This window comes from Schistocerca cancellata, chromosome 7 (assembly GCF_023864275.1).
Source record: "Schistocerca cancellata isolate TAMUIC-IGC-003103 chromosome 7, iqSchCanc2.1, whole genome shotgun sequence".
Taxonomy (NCBI): Eukaryota; Metazoa; Arthropoda; class Insecta; order Orthoptera; family Acrididae; genus Schistocerca; species Schistocerca cancellata.
In genome coordinates this window covers 420912409-420934650 of record NC_064632.1, presented here as the reverse complement: position 1 = coordinate 420934650, position 22242 = coordinate 420912409, and positions in this window count along the sequence as shown.

The window sequence follows — 22242 nt, the reverse complement described above, 5'->3', positions numbered from 1 at the left end:
CTCTATGTGAGGTTGGAGTTTGGTGCCCAGCATGCCCATATGATGTTAGTAAAACATGTAAATGGTGACCTAAGGAGTAAAGAGATTCCCTACCCATGAAATCACGCAAAATCAATCACTGAAATGTCATGCAATGGAAACTATTGAAATTTGGATTGCCAATAGGGTGGCAGTATGGGCGGCCATAACAAACTTGACAATATATGTGCATAGCTCACATAGATTTATTATAGGAGGGCTTCATCATGTTACCGAATGAAACTAAAGGTCACACTCAATTTCAGTTTACTAAAGAAATACAAAAGACCGTTAATGAACTTGTGTTGAATTTACGGGCAGCACAGAATGCAGAGATTCACAAAAGTGCATGTTAAGGCCTTGACACGAATAAGTGGAAATGGTATCACACATAAAATGATAGAAAGTCCCCACCTAAACGGCAATGATTGCGAATGCAACTTATGAATGGTACTAAAGATGAGACCAGAAGACCCAGAAAGTTATATGCAAACACCTGTTCCCTCGCCTAGGTGAATAGTAAGTCCAATGAACAGCAAGCATGAATTCGCTTACACCAAACCAAACCAGTCTCGAAATACGCAAATTTTTAGTTCCCTCGTCACGTCACACGAGTTGCTGCACAGTCACGTCATACTCATATGATTATGTCATAGTGGGTAACTGAAGTGGTGGCTGTGGACTCTGAGTCGAGCCATGGCATCTGCGTCCATTTTACGACAGCGTACAAAGTGAAGATGGCTCCCAGAGTCGAAGAATTCTCTGAGCCTGCTTTAGATGAAGTGTTCTCTCTGCTACCCAAGATGAAATGTGGCTCTCCTCGCTATTGTAGAACTTGTAGTGGCTCTTTCAGCACTGGAAACTCTCTGACCAATGAAAGTAAAGAACGCGAGCTCCAGCCAACGAAAAGTATTGGTGTATGTTAACATGACCGTCCTCTTCCATATTTCGATTTGATTAACCAGTCAACAAATTTCGTTCACACCAAAGCATACACACACCAACAAAAATTGATGCTAGTTAAGGTAAACTACTCTCATATATCAAAAAGTCTGTGGTCAATGCAGTCCATACGTTATTACTATACTGGACTTACATCCCCAGAAAGATTGTAATTACTTAATATGTGTTTGGAGTTCTACACTGAAAAATCTATGTCAAATACTGGAAACAGATTACCTGTATTGGAATGTTACTAGCATCTAATTGCAAATGAATAAGAGCCCAGAAACCGTCAAGTTCTAAAATTAGAGCAGGGTTAGGTGTAAAGCTGCTACCTAATATACTGCGCCAGCTGAAAGGGGGGGGGGGGCAAACTGTCCATATTGGACAGTATTTAAATATCTGCCCACATTCTGAACTGAAGAAATGCATGATCTGGTCCTGGTTCACATACTGCAGGAGGATGTGTCCAACCTGGAACTAGAAGTCATTACAAGTGCGGTCAACACACATCAGCTCAATTACTCCCCTTTAGAAGACTGTATGAACTTGAGGCAATCACAGCTTCACTTCCTTTTCTTCTTTCCTTTTCCATCCCGAAACCTCCTTGTTCATTTCCTGTGTTTTTTCTTCTTCTCATCTGTCCATTTTTTCCTTGTTGTTTTGCTCATTGATACTTGTTCAAGTGTCTTATTTTTACTTCTGAACTGTTTTCTGTCCTTAATTTCTTCTTCTGAGATTTTCAATTATTGCAGGTCTTCTTGTGTTTCTTTCATCCATCTTTCTTTGAGTAAACTGTAATATATGAATTATTTGTTCAGTGCTTCTTGGGTATTACTTTATGCTTGTATTTCTTCAGCGATATATAGTAATAAAATGTCACATATCTATGAAAAACAATCTACGTACAGCTAAGAACTCTTGATGAAGTTGTGTGGACTACCTGTTTAATATTAAGTTATCTGATGCTGACTTAGAAATGCAGAAGCCGGTTCATAACGAATTATTATATAAATGTTATTATGGAGCATCAGTACCATATATTCTAGTTATTAATGTGTCTATGTTCCTCCAAATACCAACGAAATACTGCATAAATATTGTACCGATAACCCAGACTCAATCAGTAGTTTCCACCCTTTAGTACTAAGGGCCTGACACCAAATACCAGAGTGAAAGATGTATGTGTGTGCTTATAAAATCGTTAACTAGTGCCAAGTAGTGATAATTAGCCATGGCATTTTCGAGACATGCAGAATGTATATTTTTAATTATCTAAAAATAAATTGTAAAAGTGATCTGAACCATTATCTGATTAGAAATGAATCATGCAACACACATACTTTCAAAATAGGCCTGTACATATAAATTTGCATATTACACAGTGAATATATTAGTTCAGAAAGGTATTAGACTACAGTGTACATGTGCTAGCATTCTGCTTATAGTGTACAGCTGTGCAATGAGGCTGTCTCTTCAGTTGTGTATACACAAGTTCATCTATTCCTGTACTTTCTGAAAGCCAGTCAGATACTGCTCTGGTACTAAGAATGCTGAACTCTTCTGTCCATGTACTGCATGGTGAATGGCTTCTTGTACACTTGTCGTTACTGCTTGTGCATGCCACATGCAGTTGGCCAATGATTACAACAGCCTAGTGACTGTTACCTTCGTGTCCAACACATCCACTTGGGTCTGTATAATCCCTATATCTTGGTTCATGGTGACCACCTCTGATTTTGCATACTCCTTTACCTCTGAAGTTAATCTCCGTAATGCGCGCAAACTGTTTACCATCACTTGTTCCAAACTTGACAGCTGCTTGGTTCGCCATTCCGTAAGTTCCTTGTTACTTTTTGCCGTTTTCATCACTCTCATTATGGTACCATTCAGCTCCCATATGTCTGAGCCAGTTTAGTACTGTCTCGATTGATCGATTATGATCATCTCGGCACGTTGTCATGCATCAAAATGCATTGCAGTGCCCATGTAGATGACGTGACACTGGCTTTATAAAGACATTATGATTCCCAGTCGTCAGTGATGAGGTGATCTGTGACTATTGTAGAGTGTAAACTTTTCTGTGTTTAGTTGTATTATCGAATTGTATCTAACCATTTGAACAGTTGTGCCTGTGAATGGAGGCAAAGGCTGAAATGTGTTCCGAACTGCTATGATGAGAGTCTTTTATAATTGTTAAATTCACATTGTGCAAGGATTTAAATTACTGTCTTTTCTGTTATACTTATTGATTTCAAGTTTTCAAGACAGCTTGATCAGGTTGGTTCAACTTGTATAAATGATTAAAATTTAGCAATATTTGCTATTATTTGTGACGTTTACTAAATTAAAAATTGAAATATAGGTTTGTGAAATGTTTTTTAAAATTAAAGTTTTCTTTGGTCTGTTAACTTCTGCTCACCTAAATCCTCAGTAGCAGAATCAGTATCATTGTTGTATGCAGTCCCAAATACAGTTTTCAGTATCTTTCCTCCAGCATCTAATCTACTCCTCTTGCATCATTTCATAGTACATGTTACTCAATACAACATCTGTTGCGTGCTGCATTCGCCCCTATAAGTGTGTGCAGGACTTATTAAATTTATTGTAATCGCCCAGCATTTCTTTGATTACATCTTTGCTCTCCACTCCTCATAATCCTGAAAATACATCCTGCAATCTCCTCACCTTAGTTCTTGTCGCCCACACCCCGAAATTTAGCCTCAGTGTCCATGGGTGACTAGTGATAACCACATTCTCTTGCCTGGTGTAAAGCACCCTGTTTTCCTGCTCCTGCTTCTGCGGATCTCCCACTACACCCTTGGCAAAGAAGTGAAGTACTGCCATGACTAGGATTCCCTTCATCCTTATCTCTGTGCACACGGGAACCTGGGAACAGGAAGTTGCTATTAGTTTCCCTCTCTCCTTCGAAGAGATCTGCTGTCACCCAACATAATTCTCTGAAACATTAGTAATATGCCATTGACATAAATGATATAAGAACTGTGGTACATAAAAAGACTTATTTAGTACTTCTTACAGCAAAATATTGCCTTCTGGTAGCCGCACAATACCAAACCTCACCTAATGTTATAATTCAACCTAATCACTAAATTACAATGGAATACATAATACACAAAATATTCTTCTTTATTTCACTGAACTTAACTCATAAGATACTTCATGCGTAGATTGCACAAGGTCCTTGCACTCACTCTCTTTCCTAATTACTTTCACCTTCTTCTTAGTGGTGGACACCAAGACTTATGGCAATGACTTTGGAATGCTTGAAATGAGGACAGCTGCGCTAGGTTTCTCGGTTGAGAATCCATAGCGCAAACAGCCAGATCGAGGTGGTCTCACAGATTCTAGATTCGGTTTTAGTCCACAGAGTTTGGTGGCCGGGGAGTACAGTAATCTCATCCTCATGCTCTTTGAATCACACGTGTTCACTGCGACCTGTGTGAGACACTGCAGTAGATGCCTTCGTGCCGAGGAAAAACAAACTACATGCAGAGGTGAACATGAAGGATAGATACATACACTATGTGCCAAAAGTATCCGGACACCTGGCTGAAAATGACTTACAAGCTCGTGGCGCCCTCCATCGGTAATGCTGGAATTCAATACCGTTTTGGCCAACCCTTTGCCTTGATGACAGTTTCCACTCTCGCAGGCATACGTTCTGTGAGGTACTGGAAGGTTTCTTGAGGAATGGCATCACGGAATGCTGCACTGAGAAGAGGTTCCGATGTCAGTCGGTGAGGCTTGGCACGAAGTCGGCGTTCCAAAACATCCCGAAGGTGCTCTCTAGGATTCAGGTCAGAACTCTGTGCAGACCAGTCCATTACAGGGATGTTATTGTCGTGTAATCACTCTGCCACGGGCCGCGCATTATGAACATGTGCTTCATCGTGATGAAAGATACAATCGCCATCCCCGAATTGCTCTTTAGCAGTGGGAAGCAAGAAGGTGCTTAAAACATCAATGTAGACCTCTGCTGTGATAGTGCCACGAAAAACAACAAGGGGTGCAAGCCCCCTCCATGCAAAACACGACCACACCATAACACCACCGCCTCCAAATTTTACTGTTGGCGCTACACACGTTGGCAGATGATGTTCATGAGCATTCGCCATACGCACACCCTGCCATGGGATCGCCACATTGTGTACCGTGATTTGTCCCTCCACACAGCGTTTTTCCACTGTTCAAACGTCCAATGTTTACGGTCCTTACAGCAAGCGAGGCGTCGTTTGGCATTTACCGGCGTGATGTGTTGCTTATGAGCAGCCGATCGACCATGAAATCTAAGTTTTCTCACCTCCCGCGTAACTGCCATAGCACTTGCAGTGAATCCTGATGCAGTTTGGAATTCCTGTGTGATGGTCTGGATAGATGTCTGCCTATTACACATTACGACCCTCTTCAACTGTCGGCGGTCTCTGTTAGTCAACAAACGAGGTCGGCCTGTACTCTTTTGTGCTGTACGTGTCCCTTCACGTTTCCACTGCACTATCACATCGGAAACGCTGGACCTAGGGATGTTTAGGAATGTGGAAACCTCGCGTACAGACGTGTGACACAAGTGACAGCCAATCACCTGAGCACGTTCGAAGTCCGTAAGTTCCCCGAGCGCCCCATTCTGCTCTCTCACGATGTCTAACGACTACTGAGGTCGCTGGTATGGAGTACTTGGCAGTAGGTGGCAGAGCAATGCACTTAATATGAAAAACGTATGGTTTTGGGTGTGTCTGCATACCTTTGATTACAAAGTGTACTTGTATTGGTCCACTGTGTTTCGCCGTGTACATGCCAAATGCCATCTCTCCAGCGGAGCATGTAACGTGGTTCATCTGGAAAGGCTACCTGTCGCCACTCATTGGAAGTCCAGTTGCATTATTTGAGTGCAAATTCCAGCGTTCGTCGCCGACGAAGTGTATTGAGAAATGGTGCACGAGCCATGCAGTTTCTTGGTGCACCTTTGGACGTAAGGTAAATCGCTCGATTTTCGCGTTACTACAACGACTGCAGTATTTTCCGCGTCCTCCCGACACGCTTTATATACCCTCCATTGCAAATGCTGTCACCTTCGTCTGTGAATGGTTATTGCACGTTGAGGCCAAACACAGATGGTTGTCACATTAATCTGACTGGACCGTGCATCTTGTCAGTAGAGGAGTCGGAATTTAAAATAATCATTTGTTGTTGCTGGTCACGACACCCTGTACTTCTGAGTCCCGTGGAGATGCTCACTAGCGAGCGACTGGCAACTTGCCTTTGCCTGCTGAGGCCCATTTCCGGCGCTGACCTCACGGGCCCTCTCGTTCGCATGACCCCCGCATCGGCGGCGCGCCTGTTTACTCGCTGATGCGCTGCGCCGCGCCCCTCAAGAAGGTCGCGAAGTCGCGTGGCGTGCAGGTGTTTATGAGCGGGCATGCTAATGCGGCGCTGCTAAATGTCACGCCAGGAATGCGCGCACGCTTGTGTAATTGCCGGCCGGCTTCCAGCAGACAGGCAGGCGCCGCTGATGCTGCCGTCACCAGGCAGCAAGGGCCTCGGCTCAAATGCTGCCCACCGAGCAGCCCGTATCCTTCAGTTAACGAACTGTACTGCGTAACTAGTTTTACCACTCGGTCTCGACGCGTACTTTTCTTTTAACAGTGCTTTAACGTTGTACACGAACCCTCCAGGTAAGTTAATCCGCAAGTAAGATCGACACTCGATTCCAGATCCAGACTCTCCGTGTTTGTTTCGCTACTTACTCCATCTATCACTTGTCAGTACTGTTTTTCTCAGAGGTAACACTTATTAAAAAAAAAAAAAAAATCCGGTTAAGTGCGAGCAGACATCACGCACCGAGGGTTCCGTACAAACTTAATGACGTGTATTGTTAGATACTTCATCCAGCCAAGGAATGGATAATTTCGACGATTTTTGCCTATTATCGATGTATATATCAAAACATGTGATAGATGGCCGTAGTTTTTTATTCCATTGACGCAGAATCTTAAATTTCTTATGCTGCCTTTAATTTAGCTCGTTCGTATCTGGATCGAGACAAAACAAAGAATTACAGTAATGAATATTAAATACAGATGAATTAAGTTTACGGACTGGTAAAATATGTTTCATACAAACTCTCGGCACTTGCGCATGGCTTTTTCTGTTAAAGGTTCGTTCATGTATTTTTAATCATGTTTCTTCTCTCTGTGTTTTCACTAAAATCGGACCTCGAAACAAGACAGCACCCGAAGACGACGGTGGATCGAGCTGGACGACTTTTTGCTTGTAAGTACGGAACCTTTTGCCATGCCAAGTCACCCAAAAATCTTACAATAAATAAAAATACAAAATAAAATATACATAGGTTCGTAATAACAGTATATTGTGAAATAAAACACAATTACATTACCAAACTTGCATTGAGTTTTGCATTATGCAGTTACGAGTGCCGATTGGTTGCAGAACGTGAATGTCTTAATAAAATAATGCAGTATTAATGGCGGTGTGCCAAAATACGTCCGATCTGGACAAGACCTAGGAAACGAAAGGTACCTTTTATTCCGCCAGTAATCTGACGATCAAAAATATTCAAATGTTTCCAGCGGCTGCATACAATATTTATACGGCCGTGGAATATATCTATGGCTCAAATTATTTCTTCATTTCATTACTTACAATTACGTTCTCTGCTAATAAAAGCTCATCATGCAAATGTGGGCCGGCCGCTGTGGCCGAGCCGTTCTAAGCGCTTCTGCCCGGAACCGCGCTGCTGCTACGGTCGCAGGTTCGAATCCTGTCTCGGGCAGAGATGTGTGTTATGTCCTTAGGTTAGTTACGTTTAAGTAGTTCTAAGTCTAGGGGACTGATGACCTCAGATGTTAAGTCCCATAGTGCTTAGAGCCATCTGAACCATTTTTTGGAAATGTGACTTTAAATGCCAAGCTTTACTATGTGACGGATTTTAACTTGATGCGCCTGCCAATTCCTGAGGAAAAGGGATGTTAACAGATAGACAGACAGATAACAAATGAATTTTTTGTTCGTTTAATGTAACTGTAAATCAACAATTTTCGGATTTATTCCTTTACATGAACTGTGAAACGTTTCTCCTGCCAAATTTCTTGACTCGTGGCCATCGGAAACTACCCTTTAGGTTTTGATGAATAAGTTTTCATATGTCAAATTGCCGCGTATTTTGATTGCACTGGCCTACAAGCTTAAATTTTGTTGCAGGCCACGGACAGTAGACCTTATCATGTGCCAAATTTCAACTTGATACATTTCCCCGTTCCTGAGAAACAGTGGTCTTAACGGACGGACAGACACACCGTCAGGTAGCAAATGAGAAAAAAAATCTCGTGCAATAGAATCACATATTAATAGTTTTTCGGAGATTTTCCTCTATTTGTACTGCAAAACTTTGCTTCCTGCCAAATTTCATGATTCTAATTCAACGGGAAGTACCGTGTGGTTTTTGATAAGTGAGTTTGCGAGATCGAAGTATGTGACATAAAATTCCGTATCTTTCGATTCCTTTGACATACAAGCTTAAATTTTTAAAATCTCCGAGATACCATAGACGTTAGTATGTGACACAAATTTCAGCTTGATGTGTCTGCCCATTCGTGAGAAAAAGAGTTCTTAACAGTCGCACAGACAGAGAGACAGACGGACAACAGAATGAAACTATAAAGGTTCCGTTTTTACGGTTGAGGTACGGAACCCTAAAACATAACGGAAAGTGGGGTGTGCTAGCCAGTATTTTCGAACTGTTTGTAGAATAACTCTTCCACTTTGTGGGAACTTTGTAACAGATTCAAACCATGTACTGGATCCATATAGAACTCATACTTTGTCTTTCGTGTGAACTCGGTTGCGGGCTAACTAATCAATGTATTTGTAATGAAATTTGAGACGGATATTTATTTTACGCGGTGTACGCTGTGTGATAGATGAGTGTCTTACTCAGGCACGGTCAAATTTAGGATTACCCATGTTCGTTTTCGTGCTCACATGATCTGCAGGTGAACAAATACCAGTAAGAACTCAATATTCAGGAATCAAAATACGAGTCGGACATGAGTGTTTGGTGTCCCGTTTAGTCGGGAGACTGCTAGCGAAAGAACATGTCAGGATGGCTACGAAGTATTCCAGAGGCTACAATGGAGACAACAGAAATCGTGACGTCTCTTTTACCAATCCCTTGAAGCTCGCCGCTTCCTGCCTGGGGTTCCTCTGGAAACCTCTCCGACAGACCGCACACCATCTGCTGAGTTACATCGGTGTTCCCTGTTGGGGCTATCCTAGTAGTCAATCTCGCCAGCTACTCCATAATTTCAGTGATTCCTACTGCGAATCCCTTAGAAGTCTCTGACAGGACACTAGTGATCTAGATTTTGTTTGAATCCCTGGGCTAATCTGAAATAGACTGAAGTACCCCTTATGTTGTTTTGCATTTTGAATAACAGATATTGTGAAAAACTAGAACTGCTTTGGTGAGAAGGAGGAACGCGTCTCTCAGAAACTGTTGTCCAGCTCGCGCTTTTTGACTGGTAGCTGTGTTTTGTCACAGTGTGTATATTTCGCAAATTCGAGTCCATCTGTTATGCAAACAATTAATGTTTTTATTTCTCAGTTATGTTTTGGCACATTTGTGACATCGCCAGCGAAGAGTTTTATTCTGGTACTTATCTGTAGCATGTTAAGTTTCGTAGGATACTCTTTCTCATATACACATTCTAATATTCCTCTGTGGTTATGTGACCTGTTGATTGAAATGCGAGAGTATGCTGTAATGTAACGCCTCCGCATTTTTATGTGAAAACTCTTAAAGCTTTTTAAATAAAACAAACGTTATTAACATTCTCCATCTTTGTTCTTCATGTCTACATATTTGCAGGCCTCTGTCGGTAGAGCATTCCGAACTGTAGCGTGTGACATGGTGTGTAACGTAAATATCCGGTGCGTGAGAAAGAGCGTGATGTAATCGAGTTGCGAATTTGAAGAATTAGTCCATACGTGGAGCACTCTCACTTTCAACATGACAACGCCGGAACGCACAAGATCCCTGCGATAATCCGAAACTTTGGGTTCACTGTCATCGAGCATCCTCCGTACAGTCCCGACAGGGCAGCATCTGATTTTTCATCTATTTCAAAAACGTAAAGAACACCTAAGATAGGTGAAGCCTTGCAAGCAGAGTTCCATCTATAACGTCAGATAGTCTACTGTCACGTGAGGAAAAGTGAATTCGTCGCCAGAGTGACTATGCTGAAAAGTAAATATGTACACATGAAAAATAAAAATGTAGAATGTTAATTAATGTGTATGGGTCGTCGGGTAGGACAGCTCACACATATCGTATTAGGTTTAGGTGTGCTGAGGTGGACAGAGGAACTGTGACAGTGCGAATAAATTAGAGACACACAAACATACACTTTATTGTGCTGTGAAACTTAACTAAGTTATGCAGTAACTCCTTGGATGTGCTTGTGGACTGATACAACTAAGCAGTTGCCTGTCAAGGCGTACGTTACTGAATACAATGCCAACAAGAGTACGTCCGTCCTGGGTGCCAAACTGTCAGTCACTGGAGTTTTTGTGTCCCACCTGGAAGGCGGCGCGAGTCTGCTCCTGAAATCTGACAAAGAGGCCGAATGCAGGAAGCGAGTAGGAGCAGGTTAGGTAAAGCACGTCGGTACTGCAAGTAAAGTAAAAGAGGTTTTTACTGGTGTATGAACATATATGAATGAATATATAAATGAATAAGCAACTTTGTACAAATGAGCACGTAGGTGCGAAGCCAAAGTCCAGACAAGTAAGTCTCAATAGGAAGCCAGCTAAAGCGATGGTTCTCAGCCGTCTGCTCTTCACGAACTGGGCGAAAGTTGAGCGGCGTTTGTAGAGCTGCACGGCGTCGGCTAGAGGGCGCTGTGGTCGGCGAAGATCTTCCGCTCTCGGAGTGCCAACCTACGCAGTGGCATCGGAAGTATCGATATCACAGGAGTAAACGCTTGTTCCTATGCGAAAGCTATAGGCGGTTCCACTTGTCTCTCAGGCTGATCTCCCCTACGAACAGTAGCTACGAACAGCAACCCTGGAACTCCGTACTAGAATTTCCGTACGCCAACGCCTGTTCACTTTCTCATTAGAGTGAAAAGTGGCTTCGTCGCTAAAAATCAAGCGATCAACAATGCCATCCCCATCCTCATTCAATTGTTGCAACTGCAAACAAAACTCAAAACGCTTGTCTTTGTCCTCATTGAGATTCTGCACTAGCTCCAATTTGAATAGCCAGCTTCCGTCGCAGGACTTTCCACACTGACATTGGAACCATTTGGAGTTCACGGGATGCACGACGCACCGATTTCTCTGGACTCCTTATGAATGTCTCTCGTACGCGCTCCACATTTACTTCACTCACAATGGGACGTCCGCTTCTCTTTGCCGAGCACAAGCAACCCGCCGTAACGAATTTGTTGTGTCAGTGGTAAATGGCCTTCCTTGTTAGTGACTTCTTACCGTACTTGGTTCTAAACATCCGTTGAACAGCCGGCCGGGGTGGCCGAGCGGTTCTAGGCGCTACAGTCTGGAACTGCGCGACCGGTACGGTCGCAGGTTCGAATCCTGCCCCGGGCATGGATGTGTTTGATGTCCTTAGGTTATTTCGGTTTAAGTAGTTCTCAGTTCTAGGGGACTGATGACCTCAGAAGTTAAGTCCCATACTGCTCAGATCCATTTGAACCATCCGTTGAACAGCTGTAGCACACTTGTTTTTGTCGAACTCCAACACACAGAAAGCTCGCTCCGCATCTGAACTCACCATGTTTGCGACTAGCGTTGACTATCGGCAAATTACCAAACTACGCTGTGGCGGTATACATGAAAAAAAAAAAAACTTTCAGGGTTTCTCTTCAAAATGACATATGTATGATATTTGTACAATGTTTGGTTCTTATGAAATAAATAATTGAAAGTGTCCCTGGACTTTATGTACACCCTATACTTAAAGTGTATCCATAGCGCCTAATTTTGAGAACATATATTTCTCATTAAAAATGTAAAATTTTAATCGTTGAAATCCTTGTCCAGTTGGTCTTCTTCGTAGAGTGTCAGTTGCACAAGCGGTTAAGCGTCAGTATTCTAATCGCCTTTTTCAGCGATTCTACAACTGCTGTACGATTACTGCCTGAATGTGTTTGTGCAGAGTGTAGCCTTACATGGAAGTGAAACGAGGACGATAAACAGCAAAAAGGCAAGGGAAGAGAAATCTTTGAAAAGCGGTGTTACAAACGAGTGCATAAGATGATGATGTTTGGTTTGTGGGGCGCTCAACTGCGTGGTTATCAGCGCCCGTACAATTTCCCAACCTTTGCTCAGTCCAATTTCGCCACTTTCCTGGATGATGATGAAATGATGAGGACAACACAAACACCCAGTCATCTCGAGGCAGGTGAAAATCCCTGACCCCGCCGGGAATCGAACCCGGGACCCCGTGCTCGGGAAGCGAGAACGCTAGACGAGTGCATAAGATTAGATAGGCAGATCGAATAACTAATCAGGAGTTACAGAAGGGAACTGGAGAAAAGAGAAATTTCTGACACAGCTTAACCAAAGGAAGGGATCACTTGATACGGCACGTCTCAAGGAATCGTCAGATTGATAATGGGAGGAAGTCTGACGGGTAAAACTTACAGAAGGAGAGAAAGGCTTGAGTGCAGTAAGCAGCTTCAAACGGAATTAGTTTGCAACAGTTATGTACAGAAACAAAAGAAAAATTCGGAGTAGGTATTAAAATTCATGGAGAAGAAGTAAAAACTTTGAGGTTAGCCGATGACATTGTAATTCTGTCAGAGACAGCAAAGGACTTGGAAGAGCAGTTGAACGGAATGGACAGTGTCTTGAAAGGAGGATATAAGATGAACATCAACAAAAGCAAAACGAGGATAATGGAATGTAGTCAAATTAAGTCGGGTGATGCTGAGGGAATTAGATTAGGAAATGAGACACTTAAAGTAGTAAAGGAGTTTTGCTATTTAGGGAGTAAAATAACCGATGATGGTCGAAGTAGAGAGGATATAAAATGTAGACTGGCAATGGCAAGGAAAGCGTTTCTCAAGAAGAGAAATTTGTTAACATCGAATATAGATTTAGGTGTCAGGAAGTCGTTTCTGAAAGTATTTGTATGGAGTGTAGCCATGTATGGAAGTGAGACATGGACGATAACTAGTTTGGACAAGAAGACAATAGAAGCTTTCGAAATGTGGTGCTACAGAAGAATGCTGAAGATAAGGTGGGTAGATCACGTAACTAATGAGGAGGTATTCAATAGGATTGGGGAGAAGAGAAGTTTGTGGCACAACTTGACCAGAAGAAGGGATCGGTTGGTAGGACATGTTCTGAGGCATCGAGGGATCACAAATTTAGCATTGGAGGGCAGCATGGAGGGTAAAAATCGTAGAGGGAGACCAAGAGATCAATACACTAAGCAGATTCAGAAGGATGTAGGTTGCAGTAGGTACTGGGAGATGAAGAAGCTTGCACAGGATAGAGTAGCACGGAGAGCTGCATCAAACCAGTCTCAGGACTGAAGACCACAACAACAACAACAATGTATAGATTAAGACGCTTGCACAGAATCGACTAATGTGGAGAGCTCCGTCACACCAGTCTTCGGACTGAAGACCATCACCAAGAGAACGTCAATAAAATCTATAAGACATAAAAACCGTAAGTAAAACGCTAAAAAGAAAGTCCTCTAGTTTCGAAACAATACACAGAGAAGAAGCTTTTTCTTTTTGAGGCACTCCAATGCGTGTGTCAATATTATCAACAACTTCCTCTAAAACTACAAATGCTTCAACCTATTTACTAAAATAAGTTGTATTGCTTAGTACTTCTTACATTTCTCCGCAACCCAAAATGTTTCTCCCAGAGGTAGGTTTTACTGGTTTTTTCCCATTCTTCTGTAAATAATTCGTGCCAGTATTTTGCAACCGTCTCTTAGTAAACTGATGGTTCGATAAAATCCACATCTATTATCATCTTCCTACCTTGGAATGGGAAGAGTTATATTCTTCTGGATGTGTGAGGGTATTTTGTTTTGTCTCGTATGTCTTGCACACCAGCTGGAATATATATATATATATATATATATATATATATAAAATCGACTATGGAGCCCATAGCTTCTTTAACCACTTACTCCTTTGGCAAATAAAAACTCATATATATATATATATATATATATATATATATATATATATATATATATGAGTTTTTATTTGCCAAAGGAGTAAGTGGTTAAAGAAGCTATGGGCTCCATAGTCGACATTATTTGTGTGATATGTGATATGTTGTCAGTATCCACAGACGATTTATCAGACAGGGTCAGCAGCAGAATCGCATTGTTCGCTGATGATGCTATTATTAACAGGAAAGTGTTACCATTAGACGCGGTAGGAAACTGCAGAAAGACTAGGACGAATTTTTCATATGGTGTAATGGAGAGGCGCTTTCTTCGGCTGATGGGAAATGTAAGATAGACCCCATAACAGAAAAAGAGGACCCGATAAAGCAATTATTGGCCTTGGCATTGATTTACAGAGTTGTTGGATCTCCTCCTGAGGGATGTCCTGCCGAACTCTATCATGGTGCGTTAGATCATCAAAATCCGAGATGGCTAGAAGGCCGTCTCCATAATCGGTAATTTCTGAATTGGATCAATTGGAGAGAGATCTTACAACTTTGCTGGCCAAGGCATGATTTGGCAAGCACGGAGACAGGCAGTAGAAACACTCGTCGTGTGCGGGCGAGCGTTACTTTGCTGAAATGTAAGCCCAGGGTGGCTTGCCATGAACAGCAACAAGACGGGGCTTTGAATATTGTAGCGTGCTGCTGTGCTGGAAAGGCGCTGCGGATGACAACCAAAAGGATCCTGTTACGAAAAAAAAGAAAGGAAAATAGCACCCCTGACCATCACTCCTCATTGTCTGGCCGTATAGTGTGGCCATCAGGTTGGTAACTCACTGATGTCCGTCACTTAAAACTTCCGGGCTGATAGGCCGTGGTCGAAGAATAAAGTTTTAAGTGAAGACAATACCGGCCGTGAAAGCTTACATTGTATGATCACTGATGTCCGGTTCTGCAGTCTCATGACTAGAGTAGAATTTTCATAGCAGGATGCGTTTGGTTGTCACCCGCGGCAACCTTACAGCACAGAGGTATGTAGACGATATTCTACGCCACGTTTTGTTGCCCTGGGCAGAAATTGGCTCGATATCCCTGATGAGGAGATCTGACAACACTATTTGTCAATTCGAAGCCGACTAACTGCTTGAACAAGGGCCAGAGGCCGGCCGTTGCGGCCGAGCGGTTCTAGGCGCTACAGTCTGGAACCGCGAGACCGCTGCGGTCGCAGGTTCGAATCCTGCCTCGGGCATGGATGTGTGTGATGTCCTTAGGTTACTTAGGTTTAAGTAGTTCTTAGTTCTAGGGGACTGATGACCTCAGATGTTAAGTCCCATAGTGCTCAGAGCCATTTGAACCAAGGGCCAGAGGCGGACCACCGCTTTACTGACTTTCTCAATTTGTGAAACTCGTTCTCTTGAATAAATCATCCAACTTTTCTGAAATTACAGTCATTAATTTTCTATACATGTCCATCACATCTACCGATTTGCGTCCCATTCGGATAAGAGCTTCGTGAATATTAAGAAGCGACATGAAATGGGACGATCACGTAAATTAGTGTTAGGAGGAGATTTGTTTGAAGGGTTATAAAAAAATGCAATGCATCAGTAGAGGAAATACCATTCAAACAGCTAGTGCAACCAGTTCTATAGATTTTTTTTTCAGCGTTTGCTGTCATTCTCAAGTAGGCATAACAACAGACATGAAACGAATTCAGGGCGCGCTGTTAGGACCGTAACATGTCAGTACACATAAACGTATACTAACTCTACATAACTTAGCGCGTCCATCGGTTCCGACTGACCACTGTGTCAATCCTCTGCCAATGGCGTCACCAGATGTGGCATGAAGGTGTGCGGGGTCAGCACACCGCTGCCCCGGCTGTTGTCAGGTTTTCTGACCTGGAGCCGCTACTACTCGATCAAGTAGCTCCTCAGTTGGAGTCACGAGTCTAAGTGCATCCCCTTCCAGTCCTTCCACCAAAGGAAAAGTCCCTAGCAGTACCGGGAATGGAACTCGGTATTTCGTATGAGAGTCAGCCGCACTACCCACTTTGCTATGGAGGCGGACAAATGTCATTTATCCCATATACAAGCGTCAAAGAAATTCTCGCGGATCTTAAATGGGATTCTTTGGAAGAAAAATGTAGTTCTCGCGAAACGCTCTTGTGTAAAGAAAAAGATTGTGCAAACATTATGCTGCGAGCGTCGTGCATCTGGCATAGAGGTCATAATAATAAGAGAGAGCAGGGCGTGTAAAGAGGCATACAGACGGATATGTTTCCCTCACTCAATTCACGAATGGAATAGGAAAGAAAATCGATAGTACTGCTACAGAATATAATCATAAGGAGTTTCCCACAAAGGGGTTTACACTGTTTGAACTTTAACAACTCAGGAGGCATTTATGAGAATCTGATTCATTTTTGATTATACGTATAATGCTCTCATGAGTAGTGTGTGCAGCCATTCATTTTTTTTTCTTCAGTGGCCAGTATCTGCGCGTAAATAACCAAACGGCTCGTAACTTGTCGGTGGAGCAAAGAAAGTGGATGGTAAAGCTTTATTGGAACCTAAAAATTTGAAAGATGTGCAGAGATCATGCCGGGCAAAGTTTTATACTGCACCACCTTCACGTGTAACAATAGCAAAATTACGTGACAAATTTGAGAGGGAAAGTAGTGTGTGTGATCAGAGGAAGACATGGTGTGGCAGCTTTCACAAGATCCTCACAAAAGCTGCACTTGATTCAGATGTAAACAAATCAAGTACGCACCGCACTTTAAAGCAAGCAAAGTGGAAACGCTACCTTTCCAGGTTGATTCACGCCTTGAGTAAGGACGATCCAGATAGGCACCTCGAATTTTGTGAATGGATTTGCGATAGTGAACAGCTGACTGATGTCACTGTTTGGTTTGATGAGGCAGCGTTTAAACTGAATGCAACCACCAGTGCCACAACTGTGTGTACTGCTGAAGAGATAATCCCTATGTTACGGAAGAACGAGCTGTTAACCAATATTCCTTGACTATATGGGTGAAATGGTATGTCCGTTCTTTTTTCCTTCTTCTTCTTTTTTCCCAACAAGGCGTTGTACCTTGTGAGTTGTGGAAATTCCTGGATGAAACATTTATTAAGGGGTGGATAGCCCGTCGAGGAAGTATTGAGTTTCAACCAGGTCTTCCTATCTAACAGCGTTTGACTTTTTTACCGTGGGGAACTCTGAGGGACAGAGTCTACTATATGAATGCGTAAGTGTCAGAAAGAACAGGCAATGCATTCATGTAATTGGCTCGCCTTGATGGGCAATGAACCCACCACCTCTAGTGCAGATGCTCGATTATGTTCGACTTCCTGGGAGAATCTTTAAGTAGCGATCGCGAGGGACGTGGATTGGGATTGCAGATAGGTGGGAATGTGGATCGCCCTTGGGACGTGCCGAGACAGTCCGCACATTTGCTATAAACACTGTTTCCGGATGTCGTATTGGTTAAGCATCTGTCTAGTAAGCAGGAGATTGCAGGTTCGAATCCCTATCCTGCACACATTTTCACGCGTCGCCTCGGATTCCACATAAAGTCCCTATACTGCTGACGTCAATAGTTCCTTTCCTTTCCTTTCTTCCCCTGCATCTTCGATTTACGTGATATCGTTTACGTTACAAGGCCACGTACTGTGGATGACATGAGAAAGGCGATTGTGACTGCCTGTGAATCCATTCGAATGGCAGCAATTGTGTTGATGTGTTACGCAGCGTTTAAGACGCAGTTCAAATGGCTCTGAGCACTATGGGACTTAACTGCTGAGGTCATCAGTCCCATACAACTTAGAACTACTTAAACCTAACTAACCTAAGGGCATCACACGCATCCATGCCCGAGGCAGGATTCGAACCTGCGACCGTAGAAGTCGCGCGGTTCCAGACTGTAGCGCTTAGAACCGCTCGGTCACTGCGGCCGTCTACAGACACTGTATTGTTACAGATTATTATTAAAGTTCAAACAGTGCAAACCCATTTGGTGGACAATATGTAAATGTAGCTGTAGAAAGAAGTAGTCAATTTGGCGTCGAAAAAAATTCCTTGTTCCCCTGTCCTGAAATGAAGTATCTTAATGTCGCACTATCTCAGAATTTCTTTTCGGAACTACTCATACAGTTCCCAGAGCATAAATAAAGACGGCCAGGAAGCGGTGTAGGCTGCTTATCTCACACTGAAGTTTGTTTTTCTCTTAGAGAAAGCGGATAGGACATGACTACACACCGCACGAGATGATTTAAATAGGAGACGGCCCACGAAGGAAAAGAAAAGAGAAAAGAAACGAGTGTTAATATTTATCCCCGTGAAGTGTTTTCCTCGTCAGCGAGAAACTTTTTGGTGGCGGCAGACCCATCAGGACGCTTTGCTTATAAACCGAGAGGGACGCGCGGCTCGGAGTCCCCGTGGGTGCCCTCTCCGGGGAGAGTATCCCGGCCACTAGAACAAATACGCGCCGGCGTGCCGAGTCGTCCTTTTGTGGAGCTCGGCGCGGTGCGGCGCGGCGCGCTCGGCAGTAGAGGATGATGAAGGGTCTAATGGTGTGGGGAACACGGCGCGCCCGCTTAGGTATGCGGCCGGGGGCCTAACGAGACAAACTTAACACCGGCCCGGCTGCGGCCGCTGCTGCACCTACGGCAGCCTGATTAAGGCCGGCGTGCGCTGCGCCGCAGATGCAGCGCCAGATAGGCGCCGAGACGGATGTCGCGTGCCGCCGTCCGCCGCGCCGCGCCGCCCTCCGTGCCGTACTGGCCCGGGGGGCGCGTCGCGCGACCTCTGCTCACTGCCGCGCACCGACTGTCCACGAAACTGGACAACTCTGCACTTCATAAATTCCAACCTGTTGATTCTACCTCCTAAAAAAACCAAGGAAAAGTACTACTCTCGTCATTCTTTTCTGTTTTCCGTCTTTCCTTAGATGTTCCGTCTACGCAACTAATTGAAGGCAGTTTGTTTATTGCCATACGCCTTTCGCTTCTTTTATTTGTGAAGTATCTTCAGTGGCCTGCAATACCTGTTTCTTGTTATCCATAAAATAAATGTATAATGTGGTACTTACAATATGTCACTATGTTACATTTCGTCATGTTTTCCTCATTTTTTTAAGTTAGAATCAACTTCCGTATCACAAGTTTAGTGATGTGAAACTATCGTTTCGTGTTACTTGCTCAAGACATCAAACACATACTCACATAAAAACGAAAACAACACCTCACACAGAAGAACGCGAAAGCACCAACACTCAGAAGCCAACCCAAAGTCCACAAATCCCTTATTCTGTTGAGGTCTGTTACTAACTTCATCAACGCACCATCATACCATCTGACGAAACACATGAACAAAATCATAATGCAACATTATGAAATGAAAAACAGCAGCACAATGAAAAACACAAATGAACTCGTAACACAAATAAAACAGTTCCACATCCCACAAACTACATCACTCATCTCTTTCGACATAGGGAACATGTACACCTCAATACCCACTGCCGACAATAAAACTAATTGAAGAAAACCTACTGACATAGAACAAGCTACCTGTAGAAAATATTAACGAAATAGCTAAAACCCCTAAAGCAATAACATCCCAAAATTACCTCCAATTTGAAAAGGAATTTTACTTACAAAAAAAAAGCTTGTAATGGGATCCCCAATATCAGAAACAATGGCAAACATATTCATCAGTCACGTAGGAAGTGCAGTCTCTGATACAGTTATCACAAAGATAGGATGCAAAATTGTTTACTGATACAGATAAGCGGATGACATAATCTGTATGATAGATGAACCAACAGAAAAAATTGATAAACTTCATACAGACATAAACAATATACATAAAAATATTCAACTCTTCATGGAAAGAGAAAAACAAAAGTAAATACATTTCTTCGATATAACAATAAAGAGAGACAACAATAAACACACTTTCGACATTTTCAGAAAACCAACAGCCACAGACACAATCACAAATGCTTCATACAACCACTCACAAAATCAAAAATTATCAGCCCTAAGACACATGTTACATGGACTAAATAGTATCCCACTCAGCAAATGAAACTATGAAAAAGAATTACAAACAATAAAACTCATAGCGGTAAACAATGGTTACAGCACCCAAATAGTAAAAAGCTCAACCAAAAGAATAATAAACAACTAAAGAAAAATGAAAACAAACAGAGAACGCAATCACCAAAGAACCCCACAGACACTACAGCACACACGGAGACAAAACTCATGATATCACTAACAGAAAAAAATAGTACACTTCAACATACAAACACAAAGCAACACACCATATAGCAAATAAATAAAACAAACAGGGATTACATATTGCTTACAGAACAAGAAACACATGCGATTTTGTCATATGAAGACATGGTTGGAGACCGTGGCTGTTATTTGAAGACAAATGTTGATGGTGTTGAGACAGCAACCATCCTCAAATTTATTTTCAATTCCTTTAGTCATTTACAAACAACAGACAAACCACATAACTACCAAGAAGCAGATATATAGGTTAGATTGCCAAGAATACAAATCAGTATACCTAGGGATGACAGGTAGAAACTTGAAAACTAGATACAAAGAACATAAAATAATTTGGAAATGTGGAAGTAGCCATTCTACCTTCGCCAAGCTTCTCTTGAAACATGGACATGAATCATCCAAAATACATCATGACTTGACAGTTATTACAGTGAGCGATCACAACAAAAGGCTTCTGACATTGCAAGAAAAGTCCAAACCCATATAAGCAATAACTTTCTGATCATGTTACCCACTAAGACAATGACAAACAGTTCCGAAACGCAGTCGGAATAATATTTAATGAATCTTCCTGTCCCTCCTTCTCTCTCTCTCTCTCTCTCTCTCTCTCACACACACACACACACACACACACACACTGTATCTCAGTTTAAAAATATCACACTCTCACAAAGAACGACACATTTACACACAATAAAATACACACACACTTATATAGACACATAAAACAAATTTTCATTTGTCATACCACACACACAATGCAAACAAGAGTTGAGAGATAAACAAACAGCGGCAGTTGTTATTACTACACACACATGTTGAACACAAAATGTAAAGTGCAAGGGATGTATGCGATGGGTGAAAGAGCGCCTGAAATCGGCCAACTTGAGCATGGAGACTAATGAACACACCTCCAGAATAGCACACATGGGCTAACAGCGCTGGAAATTGTAACACCGAACGTGAGTTTCACATCACAACACTTGTGCTACAAAAGTTGACTCTAACCTAAAAAAAACATTAGGGAAACACAAGAAAATGTAACATAGTAACTTACTGTAAGTACCACAAAACACATTTATTATATGTGTAAAACGAATCAGGAAGTATAGGCCACTGAAGATGCTTCACAAATAAAAGAAGTGAAACGCGTATGGCAATAAGCAAACTGACTTCAATTAGTTGCTTAGGCGGAATATACCTCCACGAAAAGTAGTACTACGTATACAAGACCCAGTCAAATTATTGTGACCACCGCCTATGATCGAATTCGACCAGCTATAACAACTCACAAAAAGGAAGGTGACAACACTAGCGGTGGAGAGTATACGAAGCGTGTCGAGGGGACGCGGAAAACATTGCAGTTCTTGTCGTAAAGCGGAAACGGTGAGATTTATTCGACGACCAAAAGGTCATGGTCACTGGCTATCGCGTCAAGTGTGGAAGCATTTCCGAAACAGCTAACTTTATAAATTGTCCGTGGGCCGCCGTGGTTAAAGTACGATAAAATGGTGATATCCAAAACCAGTTCCGAGGCTCCATATTGCACCGTGGGCCGTAGATGTGAGTCGTGAAGCCCGCATCTCGTGGTCGTGCGGTAGCGTTCTCGCTTCCCACGCCCGGGTTCATGGGTTCGATTCCCGGCGGGGTCAGGGATTTTCTCTGCCTCGTGATGGCTGGGTGTTGTGTGCTGTCCTTAGGTTAGTTGGGTTTAAGTAGTTCTAAGTTCTAGGGGACTGATGACCATAGATGTTAAATCCCATAGTGCTCAGAGCCATTT